Source organism: Myotis nattereri (assembly GCF_964212035.1).
Source record: "Myotis nattereri genome assembly, chromosome: 11".
Taxonomy (NCBI): Eukaryota; Metazoa; Chordata; class Mammalia; order Chiroptera; family Vespertilionidae; genus Myotis; species Myotis nattereri.
In genome coordinates this window covers 61,492,598-61,514,950 of record NC_138086.1, presented here as the reverse complement: position 1 = coordinate 61,514,950, position 22,353 = coordinate 61,492,598, and the positions used below count along the sequence as shown (strand labels likewise).

Here is a 22,353-nt window from a genome sequence, read left to right as displayed (position 1 = left end):
ATACCTAGAATTAAATTTAATAAAGTGTAAAAATAAACTCTGAAAACTACAAAACATTGTTGAAAGAAATTAAAGATCCAAATAAGTCCTGGCCAGTGTGACTCAGTTGGTTGGAGAATATCCCGTAAACCAAAAGGCTGTGGGTTCAATTCCCAATCAGTGCACATTCCTAGGTTGTGGGTTCATTCCTGGTGGGGGTGCTTAAAAGAGGCAACCAGTAGATTTTTCTCTCCTCCTCCTCCTCCTCCTCCTTCCTTCCTTCCTTCCTTTCTCTCTCTCTCTCTCTCTCTCTCTCTCTCTCTCTCTCTCTCCCTCCCTCCCTCCCTCCCTCCCTCCTTCCCTCCCCCCATCCTCTTTCTCTAAAAATAAATAAACATATCCTCTGGTGAGGATTTTTTAAAAAACTATTAAAGATCTAAATAAATGGGAAAAGATCACATGTTCATAGATTAGAAGACTTTGTTGAGATGGCAATTCTCCCTAAACTGATCTACAGACTTGATGCAATCTCTATCAGAATTCCAGCTGACCTCTTTGTACAAATGGGCAAGCTGATTCTAAAATTCATATCTACCTAAAAGCAACCCAGAATAGCCAAAACAATCCTGAAAATGAAGAACAAAGTAGGAGGACTCCCACTTCCTGATTTCAAAACTTACTACAAAGCAACAATACTCAAGACAGTGTGCAATTGGCATGAGGATAAACAAATAGATCAATAGAATAGAATTGAGAGTCCAGAAATAAGCCCTTATCTCTATGGGCAACTGATTTTCAACACAGGTGCCAAAACCATTCAATGGGAAAATAATCGTTTTTTCAATAAATGGTGCTGGGACAAGTGGATAGCCACACGCAAAAGAGTGAAGTTGGACCCCTACCTTATACCATGTATGTAAAAGTTAACTCAAAATGAATCGAACACCTAAACATAAAAACAAAACCTGTGAAACTCTTAAAAGAATACAGGCCTTTATATTTAGCAAACAATTCTTAGATATAACACCAAAGGCATGAGTAAAAAAAGAAAAAATAGATCATTAGACTTCATGAAAATTAAAAATTTCGTGTTTCAAAGGATACCATCAAGAATGTGAAAAGACAGTGAACAGAATGGGAGTAGATATTTGCAGATCCTATATCTGATAAGAGACTTGAATATAGAAAGAACTCTTACAACTCAATAACAAAAAGACTTCAGGACCTAATGTATAATATGGTGACTATAGTTAATAATACTGTACTGTAAAATTGAAATTGTCTAAGTGAGTAGAACCTAAATATTCTCACTAAAAACAAAGAAAAAGGAGAGTAAGTGGGGTAATGGATGTGTTAATTTGATGGGGGAATCCTTTCACAATGTACACATATCTCAAATCATCACATTGTACATTTTGCCAGTTACACCTCAATCAAGCTGTAATAGGCAGTTAGACATGAGCAGAGCAAGGACGAGGGCCAGGTACAGAAGGTCACCAGGGCAGAAGCCCCGGATGCCTAGCAAGGGGAAAAGCTGGGAAAACAAGGACCTCGCCTCTAGCACATTGCTGGTCACGCGGTGTAGACCCCCTGACCTTTACCTCCCTAAGGATAACTTCCAGACCTCAGTTGTATTTCAGCTCCAGGCCCAGGAAAGCTGCAAAACCAGACAAGTGACACTGTGGCTGCCTCAGGACCAGCTTCATTGACTAATGACACCCCGATCCCTCACCGCCCTGGTGCTGACCAATCAGCAGAGACCATGACTCTGAAAGAGCACATTGGAAAAGCTGATGAATATTCTATTGAGACCCTCTGCTGAGACCTTCCCGTAAGATTTCCACCTGCAAGAGAGAGAAATGCCCTCAATGCAAAGGACCCAGTGTGCATTCTCCCTCAGCAGAGCACGCCCATGCCATTCCCTTCCCCCTAGTCTTCCCTCTAAGGGACCCCACGAGACTTGCAACCAGGGGAGCGATGGGCAGCAGCAGCTCATCCCAGACTAACCCCCTGAACCTGTCTCCAGGGCTCTTTTTCGCTGGCTTCCCAGGGAGCCAAAGCAGCCCAGCCTAGGCTCTCCTGTTGTTTCTTCTATGCTAAGCCCTTCCTAGCTTCACTGTCCTAAGTGTATTCTTATTGCAGCCAATAAATTCTTGCTTGCTTTGCTGCACTTTGTCTCTTGATTGAAATATTTCCTTCAAGAAGACAAGAACCAAGGTCTCTTTGTCCTGCTGGCAACAAAGGTATAATAATAAATAATAATAATAATAATGGCTACTAACTCAATTCAAAAGTAGGAAAAGGATCCTGAATAGACATTCCTCCAAGGAAGATTTACAAATGGCACATGAAAAGATGTTCAACCTCATTAGTCATCAAGAGAAAGCAAATGCACCAATCTCTTTCTCCATCTTCAAAGCCAGCAACAAATCATCACTTCATCTCTCTGACCTTTCATCTCTCTGACCCTTCTTTCGCGGCCACATCTCCCTCTGACCACAGTCAGGAAAGGTCCTCTGCTTTTAGGGACCCAGTGATTAGACTGAGCCCAGCTGAGCAACCCAGCATAACATCCCCATCTCTAGGCCCTTAACTTAACCACATTTGCAAAGTCCTTTACACCATCTAAGAAAACATGTCCACTGGTTCTGGGGATTAGGGCTCAGGCACCTTTGGGGGCCATTGTTCTGCCTACCACAACCTTTGTATATAAACCTTGAACATAGTGGTCTCCTGACAACTATAGAACTGAATCCCCAGCATAGTTCATCTGCACCAGCCCCTTCCACTGGCCTCTGATCGTCCTGTGTCCCCAAATTGCCCAAGAGCTCTTTGAAGGACTGTCTCCCCTTTCAATAGTCCTGAATTGTGACAGTGATCGTGCATGGTGGACACACAAAGATGTCTCATAATCTGAGGAAATCAAGCAAAATTTGTTTTATATTTTATTTTTTATTAATTTTTAAAATGTAACACCTATTACAAAATAAAATAATACAAAAGGGTATAAAATAAAAATTGCCTCTTTCCTCTACCTCCTAGTCATTTCTTTTATCCTTCCAAAGACATTCTATGCATATGCAAGTATATACACATATTTATTATTTGTCCCCCTCCTTTTCTGTTAATAGTAGTATCACACACAGTCCTTCCTATGCCTCACTCTTTTTTTTAAATATATTTTTTATTGATTTCAGAGAGGAAAGGAGAGGGAGAGAGAGATGGGAACATCAATGATGGGCGAGATCATTGACTGGCTGCCTCCTGCATGCCCCCTACTGGGGATGGAGCCCACAGCCCAGGCATGTGCCCTTGACAGGAATTGAACCCGGGACCTTTTAGTCCCAGCAGTTCTCAACCCGTGGGTCACGACCCCTTTATTGGTCGAACGACCCTTTCACAGGGGTCGCCTAAGACCATCCTGCATATCAGATATTTACATTACGATTCATAACAGTAGCAACATTACAGTTATGAAGTAGCAACAGAAGTAATTTTATGGCTGGGTCACAACATGAACTGTATTGAAAGGGCCAGAAGCTTGAGAACCACTGCCACTGAGCCAAACCGGCTAGGGAGACTGCTCCACAGCTATCCACAATGCTCTCGTTCTCTTTTTGTGGCTACGGACTACTCCACACAGTGCAAACACAACGTAACTCATTCCACCAGCCCCCACAAAGAGACACTCTTTTGCTATCATAAACAGTGCTCAGTGGATGCCTATAAACTTCTGTAAATGGTATTTCTGAGTCAAGTAAGACCACATGAATTATTAACTCTGACAGACACTGGCAAGATGCCCCCTGCGGAAAACTAATACGCATTCACCAAGCATGTATGTGTGAGTTCTGTTTGCCCACATCCTTCCTAACATGGATGGGCTTCACATTTTTTTTATCTTCGCCAATCCCAGATAAGTGAAATTTCATTTAATTGAATTTTTTTAAAATGTGTTGCATGAATTTATTTTATATGGGTTGTCTGTTCATATCCTTTGACCATTTTCCTACAGAATTAGGTCCTTTTCCTTATGAGTTGTAGTTCCTTATGCATTAGGGAAATGAATCCTTAATATCTAACATGAAGCGAAAATATATTTTTCCAATTTGTAATCTGTCTTTTGTTCTGCTTTCAGGGTTTTTACTATGCTGACTCTTCTCAGGTAATAAATTTGATCAATCTTTTCCTTATGGCTTCTAGGTTTTGCACCACACTGAGAGCTCCCCTTCCTACTGCAAAGTTACAAAAAATATGCTCCTTTGGACTACTCTAGAGGCCAGTCATCAGTGAGCAGGGAGCAGCTCTCTTCTGTGGTCATGAATTACATCCTGGCCATCATATGCATATCGGCCATTATGTATGCAACCAAGATTTAATTTTTAAGTAACTTTTATCTCCTGATACTCGGAGACAGCATTGTCTCGTGACAGTCAGTGGGGCAGGCAGTGCAGGACTTGTTTGCCTTATTTTTAAGAACAGGACACCAATACCCAGAGAGGTTAAATGACCCCCGAAAGCCATGCACTGTGGTCCAGACGCACTGAGGACTCCCGAATGCCAGAGGTTGTTCTCTCCTCCCCCCACACCGCCTCTCTTAACAAAAGGATGACGTCCACATGCATTAAGATCTTAAAGGATGTCTCCAAAGTTATGTGAACAATAATTTTTCTATTAAGAGACAACACAGTCTTTATTTAAGTGGGTCACACAGTGGTCCAATTAGTGACTCAACCTCAATGCCATGCCAATGTTCTCACCACTCGACAGAAGTCCGTGTTCCTACGGTGTGCCTCTATCACCCTACAAAATGTAACTGGAAAGAGATGTATAAAGTACAACATAGGGAATAATATTGTAATAACTGTGTACAGGTGGGTGCTTGAAATATTAGGGGGACCACTTTGGAAAGGAGATGGTTGTCTAATCATTATGCCATACACCTGAAATTAATACAAAATAATATTGAACATCAACTATCGTTGAAAAATAAAATAAAGAAAAGAGAGCCCTAGCTGGTTTGGCTCAGTGGATAGAGCAACGTCTGAAGGGTCCCAGATTCGATTTCAGTCAAGGGCACATGCCCGAGTTGTGGGAGGATCCCCAGTAGGGGGTGTGCAGGAGGCAGCCAATCAATTATTCTCTCTCATCATTGATGTTTTTCTTTCTCCCTCTCCCTGCCTCTCTGAAATCAATAAAAATATATCAAAAAAAAAAAAAAAGGAAAGAAAAGAGATATAATGTTCCCAGATCTCAAGACTGGGTCAGTGGCTGGGTCAGGAAGAGCAGTGCTTGTCAATGTGGGGAGCGGGGAGAAGGTGAGGTATGTCCAAATGAGGAGGGCTCATTTCAATGATCACACATACCCAAGTCTTCCCCATCACCCGCACCCCGACAGTCCCACTCCAGGAGTGCTGCGCATGCCCCCTCGGGTGTACTGATAGAAAAATTGACAAAACCATCGTCCAGCGTCTGTACTTGCACAACCCCTCCGAACCACACTCCTCTGCCCTCCAACCACCGCTTTGTCTCTCCTCTGCCCACTCAGTGTCCACGCGCCCTAACCAGGTTGGCGCCACAACTCCCACCACAGGCCTCTTGTTCCTTCTGACCTTCGTCCCACCTCCCACACCCCACCCACCACGGTGGCTCCTTCCCAGCCTTCAAGTCTTGGCTTAAACGCCACCTCCTCGAGGGGCCTTCCCTGACCACCCACTAAAGCAAACTCCCCCAGGACGGCTCTAGCTTCCCTTTTATTTTCTCCTTAGAATTGATCATAGTTTTGTTTGTTTGTTTGTTTTTATCCTCACTTGAGGATATTTTCTCTGTTGATTTTATTTTAGAGAGAGTGGCGGGGGGAGGTAGAAGGGGGAGTGAAACAGTGACGTGAGCGGGACACATCGATTGGTTGCCCCCTGCACACTCTGATGGGGGAGGGAATAGCAAGGGGGGGAGAGGGTAAAACCTGCAACTGAGGTATGTGCCCTTGACTGGGAATCAAACCCAAGGCCCTTTAGTCCGTGGGCCAATGCTCTAACCACTGAGAAAAACAGGCCAGGATGGTTCTTATTATTTTGTTCGTCTATTTTCTTGTTTATCGTCTGTCTTCTCAAAAGTCCTATGAGGGCAGGGACCTTGTCCAAGTCATTATTCTTTATAACTCTAGCACTTAGCAGAGTGCCTGGCAGAGAGCAGGTGCTCAATAAATACTGGGTCCATTAAATTTGATTGGATTAACCCCAGCCAATTTTCTCCATTTCTGCAGCACCATCAAGTTTCTAAGCAGCCAAGCCACATGGGCTGGGAGGATGGGCACAAGACCAACACCGGCCTCCCCTGCCAGCCCACCTCCTCCCACTCATGGTTAACCACGTGCCTGTGGAAAAAAAAAAGAAAGCTTTTTAGCCAGCAAGAACCCAGAGTGGGATGTCTTGAAGGCCACATATCGTCATCTATTGTTTTCTATCTTTCCTCCTGACTTAACTCCACTGCATTGTGGAGGATGAGGTTGGGGGAACAGTGTTAAAACTACACCATTAACAATCAAAAATAGCAATCAAACTAAAAATAACTGATTGTTGTCTACATGTCAGACACTGTGTGAAGCTTGCAATATGAATAATCACATCTAATCCTCAAGAAAGCCCCAAAACCACGCCTTATTATCCCAGTTTTACAAATACAGAAACAGTGCCCAAGGTCATGCAGCTGGTTAAGTGAAGGAGCCAGGATCTGAACTCAGGAAAGCCATCACTCTTCTTTTTTCCCCATTTATCGGGGTGGGGGGGGGGCGGGGGGGACTTCTTGTTGTTCTAACCATCCATGCACTCATTGGTTGGTTCCTGTATGTGCCCTGGCAGGGATCAAAGCCGCAGTCATGGTGTATTGGCACAATGCTCTAACCAACTGAGCCTATCCATCTAGGGCAGCCCTTACTCTTAGTAACCACAAGTACCACCACCATCTAACACGGCATCTTCCTCAGAAATAAATACTTAAAAGATAGCACTTAGTGGAGAATACCAAGCAATAAATTGAATTACTAATGTCTTGAATGCCTTAGCGATGTGAAGTGGGGGTAGAGTTCTGCCCTTCTTATGAACCTGGGAACCAACAGCCAAAGATCTGGAAATGACCTTCTCACCCTTGGAAAGGAGGTAATACTGGAGAAAGTGTAGTAAAGAACTGTTTAGGCCCGGCTGATGTGGCTCAGTGGTTGAGCATCAACCTTTGAACCAGGAGGTCACAATTCAATTCCTGGTCAAGGGCACATGCCTGGGGTTGCAGACTAGATCCCCAGTAGGGAGCGTGCAGGAGGCAGCTGATCAATTATTCTCATCTTTGATGTTTCTATCTCTCTCTCCCTCTCCTTTTCTCTCTGAAATCAATAAAAATATTTTTAAAGAACTGTTTAAAAATAATAATAAATAAAAAGAACTATTTAGGTTCTTTAGCTATAAAGGATAACTAATGAATAACTAGACAATAATGACAAATCAATTCAATAAGTAATCATCATTCCAGGTTTGGTCCTGGGAGGGGTACTGTTTTAACTCTCTGAGTTCTAAGACCTACAGATGTCCAGATGCAGATAGGAAGCACATTCACTTGTAATCCAAAGCTCCCTGTGTGTGTCAAAGGAAATAACAGGAAATAAGGAGAACGGAGAGGGACGGGTTTCATGGGAGAGGGAGGGTTAAATGAGGCTTCGGGGCTTGAGTTAGGACACGCCTGGGGTGATTAAGAAGGAATACCACTTTCAGGCGATGGAGGGGCCCAAGCCTCCAGAAGTAGAGGGCCTGTGTTGCAGACTATTGCAAGGAAGTAATACTGCAAGAAGGTAATTTGGGGGGCAGTGAAACTGCTCTGTGCGATATTATAATGGTGGACACATGTCATACGTTTGTCAAAACCCACAGAGTGTACAACACAATGAGTGAACCTTATTGTGATGTAAAGTGTGGACTTTGGAGGATGATGATACATCAATGTAGGTTCACTGATTGTAATAATATATGTACTACTCTACTGCTGAGGCTGATAATGGGGGAGGGACGCAGGTAGTAGATAAGATCTCCCCTCCCTGTACTTACCCTTAATTTTGCTGTGAACCTAAAACTGCTCAAGTCTATTTAAATATCATACACACACACACACACACACACACACACACATAAAGAAGAACTTGGGCACAGCACAAGGGTGAAATGGGCATCAAGGATGACTCACCAACGGGTGACTGGAAGAAGAATGGTGTCACTGGCAGAGGAGGAAGTTGGAAAGGGGGCTGTTTATTAGCGGTAAGAAGGAAAGAAGATGAGCTCAGCTCGGAACAAGGTGGGATGGTATTGGACATCCACCAGAACAGTCTTCAGGCAATTGGACAGCAGTTGGGGGCTGAGATAAGAAAAGGGCCCAGGTGCCAGGCCGGAGTGGCTCCATCGGTTGAGCATCCTCCTGTGCACCCAAAGGTTGCCGGTTTGATTCCCGGTCAGGGCACATGCCTGGAATGCGGGTTAGATCCCTGGTTGGTGTGCGTGGGGAGGGCAGCCAATGGTTGTTTCTCTCTCACTCACATGGTTATTTCTCTTTCACATTGATATCTCTCTCTCTCTCTCTTCCTTCTCTCTAAGCATGTCCTGGGGTGAGGATTTAAAAAAATAAAAAGGGTATGCAAATTAGAGACAAAAGTCAGCATTAAATGTTCCTCTTTTCCACTGAGTGATAAATGCTGTTTCAAAAAGGAAGAGCGTTGTGACACTCTGGAAATAACGATCTTCCACAAAGTCCAGAGTGGCAGCCTCTGTCGCAAAGAGCTGCCGCTGGGGAGGCAATTTTGGTTTCTGTGAGGACAGCAACACCAGGGCTCGTAACCCAGGGTCAAGTTCAGGTCTTCCCAAAGTGACAACCCGTCCAGATATGGAGAACGGGCAAGCGATCTGAGGAGCAAGCCGCAGGCAGATTTCAGTTTTGAGTAAGATTTTCATTTTGAGAAGGAGTAGGAAGGACACTATGACTGAGAAAGGCAGTAGATTCGTCCCACGCTAAACGGCCTCACTGAATTCTTATTCTGCCCTTCGCCAAGGGGAGTCAACTGCTCTGTGCCTCAGCTGCCCCATGAATGAAAAGGGGGTAACTGCCTACTTCATGGATCTGCTCAGCAAAGATGAAGGTGTGTGCCTGGAGCTCACTGTCAGCGATGGTTACTCTCTATTATCGGTTCTAGACTTTTCCAAACCCCAGAGGGGAAAACTGCTGAGGTCTCTTCCTTAGGATCCCAGAGCACTTATTCCTTTAAATAAAAATTCTCTCCAAGTATGTTTGTCAGATGGGATTGTGATGTTTACAGAAGCAGAACATTTTAAATCTTAACGCTCTGAAACCCAGCCCATGCATAGGAAACACACTTTCCGCCGCAGCAAATCATTTACGTCCACGGCCTGGCCTTGGCCCAAGAAGGCTACGCTAAGACATGAAGAAAGTCCTTTTAAAAGTAGGTAAAACGCCAAAGTTATTATTCCTTCAACCCTTTGCCTGAAGTACTGCCTGTAATCCAAGGGCATTTGACACGTGTTATCTGCAGACTGTTTGGCAAACTTCTCCCAAAACAGGTCATAGTTTCCCAATGCTTCTCAACCATCAGGAAAATGAGCTGACTAGGAAAAGCCAGCATCCGGTCTGTACCTTGTAAATCATTAAGTTGATTTCCTGAGTTTTCATGTGTGTTTGGGCAGAAGGAGACGAGATCTCAGGTTCTGAGCATCCATAAATAGCTGTTTAACAGGCTCCGGTCTCCTACTCCGAGACACCGGAACCCAGAGCTATGGTGACACTCCCCAACCCCCAAACCCCCCAAGCAGTGACCTGGGGTGTCGTGGAAACAACTGCCTTCTCCCAGCCCTTCCAAATGCCACTGTACAATAAGAAGAGCTGCTATGTCAGTAAGAAAAGAGAAGTTAATCATCGGTAATAGCAAACCCTTGTGTGTGTCTTTATAATTTCTAAGGAGCGTAAATTCCCTACATACAAAGCCCCTTGTTCTGCTCTGCACTTTGGACCCTTTGGGTTGTAAGTCTGAGAGAGGAACTGGGAATATCCACAGCCATGGAGGGAAAAGACTCAGGAGCCTCTGGGAGAAACAGGGCTGAGTGGCAGAGAGAGGGACCCAGAAGACCCATGAGACGGTAGATCACTTATGTCATTTTTTATCATAGGCATGCTTAAGTATTTTTTGTTTTTTTGGTGCCCTTTTACTGGGAATTGAACTTGAGACCCTTTGGTCCACAGGCCAATGCTCTGAACAACCGGACAGGGCACCATTTTTCTTTTTTTTTTTTTAAATATATTTTATTGATTTTTTTACAGAGAGGAAGGGAGAGAGAGATAGAGAGTCAGAAACATCGATGAGAGAGAAACATCGATCAGCTGCCTCCTGCACATCCCCCACTGGGGATATGCCCGCAACCCAGGTACATGCCCTTGACCGGAATCGAACCCGGGACCCCTCAGTCCGCAGGCCGACGCTCTATCCACTGAGCCAAACCGGTTTCGGCTCTTTTTTTTTTTTTTAGTACTACATACTTATTATTCTTTTTTTTTTAAATATATTTTATTGATTTTTTACAGAGAGGAAGGGAGAGGGATAGAGAGTTAGAAACATCTGTGAGAGAGAAACATCGATCAGCTGCCTCCCGCACACTCCCCACTGGGTATGTGCCTGCAACCAAGGTACATGCCCTTGACCGGACTCAAACCCAGGACCCTTGAGTTCCCAGGCCGATGCTCTATCCACTGAGCCAAACTGGTTAGGGCCATACTTATTATTCTTAAAAATAAGAGGTTTATTATTTTAGTACTTTTTCTGTAAATTTAAGCTTATTTCAAAATTTAAAAGTTTAAAAGAAATAGGCTTCTATTGATGAAATCCTCCATGTTACCATTCCCTTCCTAATCCCACTCTCCAAAAGCCAACAACTATCTATAACTAGGACTATATCCTTTCAGAAATAATATTTTTTTTTAAAAATGAGATCATACTATACCTATTGTTCTGCACGATGCTTTCATTACTTAAATATATAAGGGATATTCTCCATATCAGCTCGTTTATAGCAACGTCCTCCTTTACCAAGCAGGCAAGTATTTCTGAGGGATAAAGTCCTAGAAATGGAACTGATGCATCAGAAAGAATGCAAAGTTTTTAATGTCCTAAACACTGCCAAAGTACCTTTCCAAAAGGTTGTACCAATTTAGACTCCCCACAAAAGTACATGGTGACAATCTATTTTCCCACACCCTGACCAACACTGGATGTGATCAACCTAAGCAAAATTGGTATCTTTGTTGTGTTTAATCCACACTTATCTGATTATTAATCAGGTTTAACATTTTAATATTCACATGTGAATGACCTATTAATAGCCTTGGCCTGTATTTCTATTGGATTTTTTTCTATTGATTCCTAAGAGTCCCATTATACCTATTGCAACTATTTGCTTTACTACTTTGTCATCTGCCTTTTAACTTTATGACAGCTTTTTCCTTAGAGAAGTACGTTTCCTGAAGTTAGACCACTTTTTTCCTTTAGAGTTTCTGAGTTTTATTAAATTTGGTGGGGCCTTTCCTCCTCAGGTTATTTTTTTAAATCATCTTACATATGTATATGAGCATTTTAGTATCTATAATTTTAGTTTTGACATTTAATCTTTAATCTAAATGGAATTTACTTGTGTGAATGGTGTGAGGCATATCTCATTTTTCCCTAAGTAGACAGCCAACTATCCCAAAGTCTTGACTACAGTCAATTTCATCATACACTCAATTCCTACCTTTACAATAGAACTGTTCTGGACTTCCTATTCCTGGTCCTACATGACATATTTTGATGTCTGGCTGAACAATACGTTAAAAAATGTACTGCCTATTAGTACAGATCTATTTTTCCAGGCGAATTTGATCCGTTTGTAAAAATCAAATGAAGTTGAAAGGCTAGCCTAAACTAACACTTAAAGGTCTCACAACCTATTAATCTTATTTAGTCATTAGAGCATCAATCTCTGGCCTGGAGGTGGCCTTTTTCCCAGTGATTCACACACAGAGAAATTTTAGACTCCATGGAATTTTATTTGAATTTACAAATCTCTCACCAAAAACTTTCCAACCCTATGGTTCTACCAAGAGGCCTGAATACGCTCCTCGTGGTCTGAATCTTTCTGCCTTCTCCCCGGTTTTTTAACACGCCAGCTCAGATCTTTCAGAGTTGTAGATTCTCATCCTAAATCACAGTAAACTGGTTCAGCCAGCAAGATGTCATTGTCAAGCCAGAGGATGCTGTATTTTGATAGGCGCTCCCTCTGTGCTGGCCTCTCGCACGGTGTTGCCGCCCGGCGCAGAGCCCGGAGCCTTCTGACATTTCATAGTTGATTCACCTGGCACCACTTGTTCACCTGGAGGTCTGGAGGCCTGAGTTTTAGTCCCCGTCCTACTTCTAACTAACTGCACATCAGATTACGTTATACTGCCTCTTCTTTAGGCTTCAGTTGCCTCATTTAAAAAATTAGGCAAAAAACTAAAAATGGAACTCCCATTTGACCCTGTGATCCCACTTCTAGGAATATATCCCAAGAAACCAGAAACACCAATCAGAAAGGATATGTGCACCCCTATGTTCATAGCAGCACAATTCACCATAGCTAAGATCTGGAAACAGCCTAAGTGCCCATCAGTAGATGAATGGATTAGAAAACTGTGGTACATCTACACAATGGAATACTATGCTGCTGTAAAAAAGAAGGAACTCTTACCATTTGCAATGGCATGGATGGAACTGGAGAGCATTATGCTAAGTGAAATAAGCCAGTCAATGAAGGAAAAATACCACATGATCTCACTCATTCATGGATAATAAAGACCATTATAAACTTATGAACAAAAATAGATACAGAGGCAGAGCTGCCTCGAAAAAAAAAATTAGGTTATTAAAAAAGTAAATAAAAAGAAAAAATAAGATAAATAAAAAGAAGAGAAACCTCTTTGGGTGATGGGCACACAGTGCAATACACAGATTTTGGGGGTTTTATTGTTGTTGTTGTTGTTGTTATTATTATTGCTTTTATAGATTTTGTATAATGGAACTGTACACTGGAAACCTACATGATCCTGTTAACCAATGTCACCCCAATGAATTTAATAATAAATAAATACATACATACATACAAAAAATGACATTAGAATAGTCATTACTAACTTTTCTTTCCACCATGGGTGACCCTTTAAGAAGCTGTGGCTTCTCTCCAAGAATAATGCACTTTTGCACATGGGTATGAAATCATCCATTTTCAGGGGGTTCACAGACTCCCTAAAGCCTATGTCTGAGCCCTGCCACTAGCTTTATTTTATTTTTTATTTTTTTAATGTATTTTATTGATTTTTTACAGAGAGGAAGGGAGAGGGATAGAGAGTTAGAAACATCAATGAGAGAGAAACATTGATCAGCTGCCTCCTACACACTCCCTACTGAGGATGTGCCCGCAACCAAGGTACATGCCCTTGACCGGAATTGAACCTGGGACCCTTTAGTCCGAAGGCCGACGCTCTATCCACTGAGCCAAACCGGACAGGGCTTTATTTTTTATTTTGAGAATATTTGTATTTCAGCTGAAGACGGTGAGACAGAGGAAGGGCTTAGGGCAGAAGTATCAGGAGAGAGCCAGGCAGTGCTCTGCTTTGGCTCCCTAGAAATGCTATAGGAAAGGAGTGAGCCAAGGAGGGCTGCTTTAGCTCATTGAAAAGTCAGAGAAAAGGGGGCCCTGGAGACAAGGTCAGGGGGGTAAGTCCAGGACAAGCTGGCTGCTGCCCACTGCTCCCTGGCTGCAAGTCTCATGGGGGCCCTTAGAACTTAGAGAGAGCCCTAGTCCGTGTGGCTTAGTTGGTTGGGCGTCATCCTGTGCACTGAAAGGTTACCAGGTTCGATTCCTGTCCGGGCACATGCCCAGGTTTCAGGCTCAATCCCCACTAGGAAGCATGCAGAGGCATCCGATCAATCAATGTGTTGCTCTCATCTCTCTCTCTCTCTCTCTCTCTCTCTCTCTCTCTCTCTCTCCTCCCTCCCCCCTTCCTCTCTCTCTAAAATTCAATACAAATAATTAAAAAAAAAAAACTTAGGGAAGAAAGGTAAAGGTAAAGATATAGGCCTGGGGAAGAAAGGCATGGGCATGCTCCAGAGAGCCTACCCTACCACAAGCTTTTAAAAATAACAGAGCATGCTCAATTAATATTCGACAAAGGAGGCAAGAGCATATAATGGAGTCAAGACAGTGTCTTCAATAAATGGTGTTGGGAAAATTGGTCAGATACGTGCAAAAAAGTGAAACTAGACCACCAACTTACACCATACACAAAGATAAACTCAAAATGGATAAAGGACTTAAACGTAAGACTGGAAACCATAAAAATCTTAGAAGAACCCACAGGCAGCAAAATATCAGACATATGTCATAGCAATATCTTTACCAATATAGCTCCTAGGACAACAGAAACTAAGGAGAAAATAAACAAATGGGACTACATCAAAATAAAAAGCTTCTGCACAGCAAAAGAAACCATCAACAAAACAACAATAAAGCCCACTGCATGGGAGAACATATTTGCTAATGTTATATCCAATAAGGGGCTAATCTTCAAAATGTATAGGGAACTCATACAGCTTAACAAAAGAAAGATAAACAATCTAATAATAATAATTAAAAAAAGGGCAATGGAGCCCTACCTGCTTTGGCTCAGTGGATAGTGTGTCACCTATGGACTGAAGGGTCCCAGGTTCAATTCGTGGTCAAGGGCACATGCCCAGGTTGCAGGCTCGATCCCCAGTGGGGGCCTGCAGGAGGCGGCCGATCAATGATTCTCTCTCATCATTGATGTTTCTATCTCTCTTTCTGGCTCCCTTCCTCTCTGAAATCAATAAAAATATATTTTTTTAAAAAAGAGTTGACCTTGAGCCCAGCCAGTGTTGTTCAGTGGTTGGGCCTCGGCCTAGGAACCAGAAGACCATAGTTCAATCCCGGTCAGGGCACAAACCAGGGTTTCGGGTTCTATCCCCAATAAGGGGTTTACAGGAAGTAGCTGGTCAATGTGTGTGTGTGTGTGTGTGTCTCTCTCTCTCTCTCATCAATGTTTCTCTCTCTAAAAAGAAAATAATCAACAATAACATATTTAGAAAAAGAGCTTCCCTTGACTGAGGCCTGGCTAAGCCCTTTACCCACATTCACAGGGAATGGCTCAGAGTACCCACTGGAGGACCAGGCTGCCTAGTGCAAATCTTGGCTCCATCATTTACTACTTGTCTGACCTGGGCTCTGTGCCTCAGTTTCTTCATTTGTAAAATGAAGGTAGAGAGGCCAAAAACAGTACTTACCTCAAGGATTGTTACTATAGAGGTAGTTGAAACAGGGTCTGGCTATTATAGAAATCTGGGACACATGTGTTGCATGGTTAAAATTGTGAGCTGAAGAGTGTAGGGAAGTTATAAATATCATGATGCCTTAGTTTCCCCAGTTTAATATAGAATCTGCTTCATAAATTGGTTGTGAGGATTAATGAGACTGCCACATAAAAACTCTTCTCATAATCCCTAGCATATCACAAATGCTCAATAAATTTCAGCCATTATGAGTAACAATTCTGGGGGCAAGGATTATCATTACCTTAATGTAGTTCTGAATAAAAGATAAACCAAACTTAGGTTAAGTGCCCCCCCCGATTGCACCTCAGATAGCAAATGGTTGTGCCAAGATTTCATCTCTGATGATTCTGAAAGCAGAAGTTGTAACCACTACCATGCACAGCCTCTTGTTTGAACAGAGCTTAGAGAACAAATAAAGGTGACTATTACCTCCTGGATTACTAAGAGAAAGAAAGAAAGAGATTGTGATAACAGTTCAAACTTTGGGGTATTCTCCATGGAGGTCAACCATGACTTTGAGCCAAAGCCTTTCTTTGCCATTCTTAGAAATGACAGACTGCTTCCCTGGCCAGGTAGCTCAGTTGGTTAGAGCATCATCCCAATAAGCCAAGGTTGCAAGTTCAATCTCAGCTCAGGACACATACAAAAGCAACCAATGAATGCATAAATAAGTGGAACGACAAAATGATGCTTCCTCCCACCCTTTCTCTCTCTCTAAAAAAAGTCAATAAATTCAAAAGAAAAGATGCCAAACCAGCATGGTTCAGTGGCTAAGCTTTGACCTATGACCCAGGAGGTCACAGTTCGATTTCCAGTGAGGGCACATGCCTGGGTTTCGGGCTCCATCCCCAGTTGGGGGTATGCAGAAGGCACCCAATCAATGATTCTCTCTCATCATTGATATTTCTCTCTCTCTCTCTCTCTCTCTCTCTCTCTCTCTCTCTCTCTCTTTCTCCCTTTCCCTCTCCCTTCCTCTCTGAAATCAATAAAAAGATTTTTAGGAGAAACCAAGATGGCGCATAGGTAAACACCAGAAATTGCTGCCTCCCACAACAACTTCAAAAATACAATGAAAAGACAAAACAAACATCATCCAGAACTACAGGAAGGCAGGCTGAGTGGAAGCTCTACAACTAGAAGGAAAGAGAAAAGAACACTGAGACTCAGAGGAGCTGCGGAAGTCAAGTGCAGAGGTATGGAGGCGCACGCAGAAAGGGCTGGCAACTGAGGACGCGGCTGTCTTTTTAAATCGGGAGGGAGTCACAAGCCCCCGAATGCTCTGAACTCCAGTTCCAGGAAGTCTCTGGGGACCCAGACTCATACAGGGAGAAACTGGACTGTCTAGCAGTGGGCAGAACTCGGAACTCGAGGGCGGCTTTCTCTCAAAGGTGCTTGCAGCGATTACCTAGGGAAACTGACAGGCAGGGACTCTTAGGGCATGGCTGAGGATCAGCCATAGCTGTTTGCTCCGCCCTGTTGAGTCCCTGAGACCCTGCCCCACCCAAGCTGCGGCAGAGGCTTTTGCATATGAATGCCCTGGCCCTTTGCAATCTGAAAATTACCTAACAAACTGCAGCTGGGCCAAACAGACCCAGAACTTCCAAGAGAAGACCCAAGGCCCCACAGCAGCTTGCATTGCTTCACAGCTAGGCCTTATCTGGGCACCTCCAAACCCCAAACAAGGAAGGGGAATCTGCAGATCTCTTCATAGCTCCTGCTGGGTAGCCTCAAGAAGAGGTTAAATTAGCACCTCCTTAGATCCAAGAAACAGTGTACCCAGTGGTCAGAGTGGGACCATCCAGATTACAACTCCTCAGATCCAAAAGGGACACACTCAGGGGGTAGACTCAGTGAGCACCAAAGCCCCACTGAAGCAAGTCTTGCCCCAGAAGGGTGTCTCCAGCTCAGAAGTTCTCCCACTGCAGACACAACTGATTCTCACAGCCAACTGGCCTGGAGGTCAATTCCTCCCAGTGATACCTACAACAATCAAGGCTTAACTACAACAAGACTGTGCACAAAGCCCACAAAGGGGTGCACCAAGAGTGTCCACCTCAGGTAATTGGGGAGGCTGAACCACTGGACCTTATAGGACACCTAGCACAGAAAGCCACTCTACCAACACAGGGAAGCAGCCAAAATTCAGAGACAAAGAAACAGATAACAAATGACAGAAACGGAGGAAAGCAAACTACTGGGTATAGAGTTCAAAACCACAGTTATAAGGTTTTTCAAGAATTTTCTAGAAACTGCCGATAAATTTAGTGAGACCCTGGAGGATATGAAAAAACACCAACTAGAAATTAAGCATACACTGACTGAAATAAAGAATAATATACAGAGATCCAACAGCAGACCAGAGGATCCCAAGAATCAAGTCAAAGATCTGAAATACAAAGAAGCAAAAAACACCCAACCAGAAAAGAAAAAAGAAAAAAGAATCTAAAAATATGAAGATAGTGTAAGGAGCCTCTGGGACAACTTCAAGTGTACCAACATCTGAATTATAGGGGTGCCAGAAGAAGAGAGAGAGCAAGATATTGAAAACCTAATTGAAGAAATAATGACAGAAAACTTCCCCTACCTGGTGCAAGAAATGGACTTACAAGTCCAGGAAGCACAGAGAACCCCAAACAAAAGGAATCCAAAGAGGACCACACCAAGACACATCATAATTAAAATGCCAAGAGGCCAAAACCGGTTTGGCTCAGTGGATAGAGCGTTGGCCTGCGGACTGAAGGGTCCCGGGTTCGATTCCGGTCAAGGGCATGTATCTTGGTTGCGGGCACATCCCCAGTGGGGAGTGTGCAGGAGGCAGCTGGTCGATGTTTCTCTCTCATTGATGTTTCTAACTCTCTATCTCTCTCCTTTCCTCACTGTAAAAACTCAATAAAATATATTTTAAAAAAAATAAAATAAAAAATAAAATAAAATGCCAAGAGCAAAAGACAAAGAGAGAATCCTAAAAGCAGCAAGAGAAAGATAGTCAGTTACCTACAAGGGAGTACCCATAGGACTGTCAGCTGATTTCTCAACAGAAACTTTGCAGGCCAGAAGGGAGTGGCAAGAAATATTAAAAGTGATGAATGCCAAGAACCTACAACCAAGATTACTTTATCCAGCAAAGCTATCATTCAGAATTAAAGGTCAGATAAAGAGCTTCACAGATAAGGAAAAGCTAAAGGAGTTCATCACCACCAAACTAGTATTATATGAAATGCTGAAAGGTATCCTTTGAGAAGAGGAAGAAGAAAAAGGTAAAGATACAAATTATGAACAACAAATACACATCTATCAACAAGTGAATCTAAAAATCAAGTGAATAAATAATCTGATGAACAGAATAAACTGGTGATTATAATAGAATCAGGGGCATAGAAAGGGAGTGGACTGACTATTCTTGCGGGGGAAAGGGGTGTGGGGGATGTGGGAAGAGACTGGACAAAAATCGTGCACCTATGCATGAGGACAGTGGGGGGGGGGCGGGGGTGAGGGTGGAGGGTGGCATGGGAACCGGGTGGAGGGGAGCTATGGGGGGGGGGGGGGAGGAGGAACAACTGTAATAATCTGAACAATAAAGATTTAATCAAAAAATAAAAATAAATAAATAAATAAAATAAAAATCAAGGGGAAAAAAGGAAACATATGTAATACCCTTTGTAATACTTTAAGCAATAAAACTAAAAAAAAAAAAAATCAAGTGAATAAAAAATCTGATGAACAGAGTAAACTGGTGAATATAATAGAACCAGGGGCATGGAAAGGGAGTGGACTGACAATTCTTGTGGGGGAAGGGGTGTGGGGGTGCAGGAAGAGACTGGACAAAAATCGTACACCTATGCATGAGGACAGTGGGAGGGGTAAGGGCAGAGGGTGGGGTGGGAACTGGGTGGAGGAGAGCTATGGAGGGGAAAAAAAGAGGAACAACTGTAATAATCTGAACAATAAAGATGTAATTTAAAAAAATAAATAAAAATAAAAATATTTTTAAATAAATAAATAGAAAAGAAATGAAAGATTGCAAGGTAGGACCTTGCTCTCGGCCAGTTCTAAGCCCTTCACAAGTGGTTGTTAAACCACAGCCCCCAAAATAAACAAAAGTAAATAAATAAAAAGCCATTTCCCACAATAGCTTACCTAACTAACCAAGTGAACCCTTCAAAAATGAAAGTAGAAATCTTAAGACTGAGGAAAGATATCAAGAGTGCCCGAAAGTCACGTCCCACTGCTGCTACAGAACACAAATGTTAGTCTTTAATTCAGACGCTTTTATTTGGAAAAAGAATGAAGGTGCTTATTTCCATTTTCCAGATACCAAGCTCCAGGAAGCATTCCCATGAGTAAAACAAGAGGAAGTTCGCACCACAGCCCATCGTGGTGGGGAGAGAAGCGGAGAGTGTCAGTCAAGAGAGCCCTGGCTGTCACCCCAATAAATTCAATAAAAGGGGGGAGCAGAGAGGGCCCTGGGGAGGAGCAGTGTCACCTGAACCAGTCCCCACTCTTCCAACACCGCTTTCCTCACCTCAGTGAAACAGTGACCTCGACAATGAGAAGGAAACAGACGGGCAGAAGAAACAGCATGATCCGGTAAAATACAAGTCAGTGCTAATCACATGACTTCACATCTTCCTATATTTATTTCTTTATTCAAAACAGCCCATGCCTTAAAAAAAGAAAAAGAAAAAGAAAAGCCTTAGGAACAGGCATCATTGGAAGTAATGGCAGAAGTAGCAGGAGCACCTCACTTCATCTCTATTCTCAGAATGAGGAGACCCAGCTAAGCTTGGTCAAAGGATGGAGAAATCAGTTCTCACTAGTGGCACCCACATCACCCCCTCTGACCCAGGGGAATAAAGGGAGTTTATACACCCCACGTTTACACCCACCCCTCGCCCCCAAGTGGGGAGAACTCTGCAGCAGGAGTCAGCAGCCCATGGGAATCTACGCCTGTTCTACTCGGGTCTGGCTGAATGACTGCCCTCCCAGGGCCTTCTTTACCCCTTCTTAAAAGGAAAGGTTAGAATGAAATCACATGAAATCTCCTGCCTGCTCTAACTTTCGAATTCCGTGAGTCTTACATGTAAACATGTCTTGCCCAAATAAAAGCCCTTCATTTTGTGAAAGAAAGAGACAACAGGCCCCAAATGGAGTCACTTAGGCTAAGCTCCACATCACCAAACCAAGATAATTCCTAATTTAATTACCATCCAGCCTCTACCAGGAGTAAAACCTTTAATCAGTCAATCTGCAATTACCTGGTCAGTACTGGTGAGGTAACCTGCTGGACAGACCCCTGCCTTCCCCTAAGGAAGGTGACCTCCCACAACCAATCCGATGTTTGCTGGCATCACTTCCAGGTCCGCTCCCTTGTGCCTATGAAAGTCTTCCATCTTGTACGGCTCCTGGGAGCACCTTTCTATCTGCTACCTGTCCGATTCATGAATCACTGAATAAAGTCAGTATCTTTAAAATGTACTCGGTTGAATTTTTTGAAAAAAACACTTTCAAGCCCCATGTTGCTCTGAATCCCGTGACCACTCCCCTCAGCAACCCGTGCCTAACCTTAACATAAGCATGAGGCATCAGAACTGCAAACCAGGCTGTTGCTCTCCGGAGGCACCAAACCTGGTACTCGGGGTCAACGTGGATTCTCTCAATCCTACAATCCCATGGGGGGTGGGGGGTGGGGGGACAAAAACAAAAACCAAGCCTGCTATCCTTCCCAATGCCCAAACCCAAAGCTTCCCTTTCATGAATTAAAATAATACCCACCCACCCCGGCCTGGTGCAAGGTGCCACAGCACTTCATCTGGCATCAGGTTTGCAGCTCTGCCCCACCCTCTCTTCTAGCGGAGAAGCCCTGGGTCCTGCCTCCCGCGCCCTCCCCCGGCGGACCACCGCGTCTTCCTCCCCCTCCTCACCTCCCCCGCCACCACCACCCCCGCACAGCTCAGCTGGGGAGCAGGCTGCTCCCCGCTCCAAACCCAGGAGACCCAAACCCTTCCTAGCCCGCGGGGAGCGGCACCTGGCGCACCGGGAAGGGCCCACGCCTCTGGAAAGGCGAGGGCGGTCGACTCGCCCCCCGGCTGTGGTCCCAACCCCGGCGGCGGCGGCGCTGGCGAGGCCCCCGGCAGGTGCCCTGTCACTTACCCGCGGCGGCTCCAGACGGACGGCCGCGCGGGGAGGCCGGCGCGCAGCGGAGTTTGCTGACTCAAAGGCGCGGCAGCGGCGGCGAATGCCAGGAGCGCACGCGAGCGCAGCCCCGCGCTCCCCGCGCCCGCGCGCAGCTCCGCCGCCGGGCCACTGGCTTCCGCTGTCCGGGCCGCGGCCCCGCGCCGCCCAGACCAGGTGCGGCTCCGCGTCGCCGGCTGCGCTCCGCCCTCCCGCCCGCCCGCGGGAGACCAGGCGGCCCCGCGGCCCGCTGGGCTGCGGCGAGCGGTGCAGCCGCGGGGGGGCGCCGGCGCGCCGGAGCCTGGATTCTGCCTCCCGGGCCCCTGGAGTCAGACGAGAGGAAATGCTCCGGCAGGCGGCAGGCGGGGTTGCTGAAGCTGAGGGTGTGCAATGGCACCCTTCGGAATCACACTGGATAGCCACCGGGAGCTTGCTACCCTGGTCCCTTACTTAGGGGAAGGATTGATGAATGGGGAGAGGGATGGGTAGATTATGTGATAAACAAAAAGGATAGAACGCGAACCGTGAGATCTAGGTGGAGGGCATACGGGAGTGTACCATAGTCTTTCAACTTTTCCATGTTTAAGACCTTTCATAATAAAACTTTTGGAGGAAAAAAAATGAGATCTGTCAATCATTTCCCAAATGGTATTTTGGGCTGCGTCTGACCACTTGTTTGCATGGAAAATAAATGACTATGTTACTAGTTTATGTATTTAGTATATATACCCTTTATCATTATT

General features: G+C 44.4%; 1 protein-coding gene across 2 annotated transcripts in view; it reads right to left on the bottom strand.

The window, feature by feature from the left end:
• Positions 1-21,863, bottom strand: part of SNX10 (sorting nexin 10) — a 60,022-nt gene extending 38,159 nt beyond the window's left edge. The window contains exon 1 of one of the 2 annotated variants that reach the window (XM_081102599.1): positions 21,590-21,863. The gene's annotated coding sequence lies outside the window, so the exon portion shown is untranslated. The remainder of the gene's footprint in view (positions 1-21,589) is intronic. The other variant, XM_081102600.1, reaches the window with a different exon arrangement.
• Between the last annotated feature and the right edge of the window lie 490 nt (positions 21,864-22,353).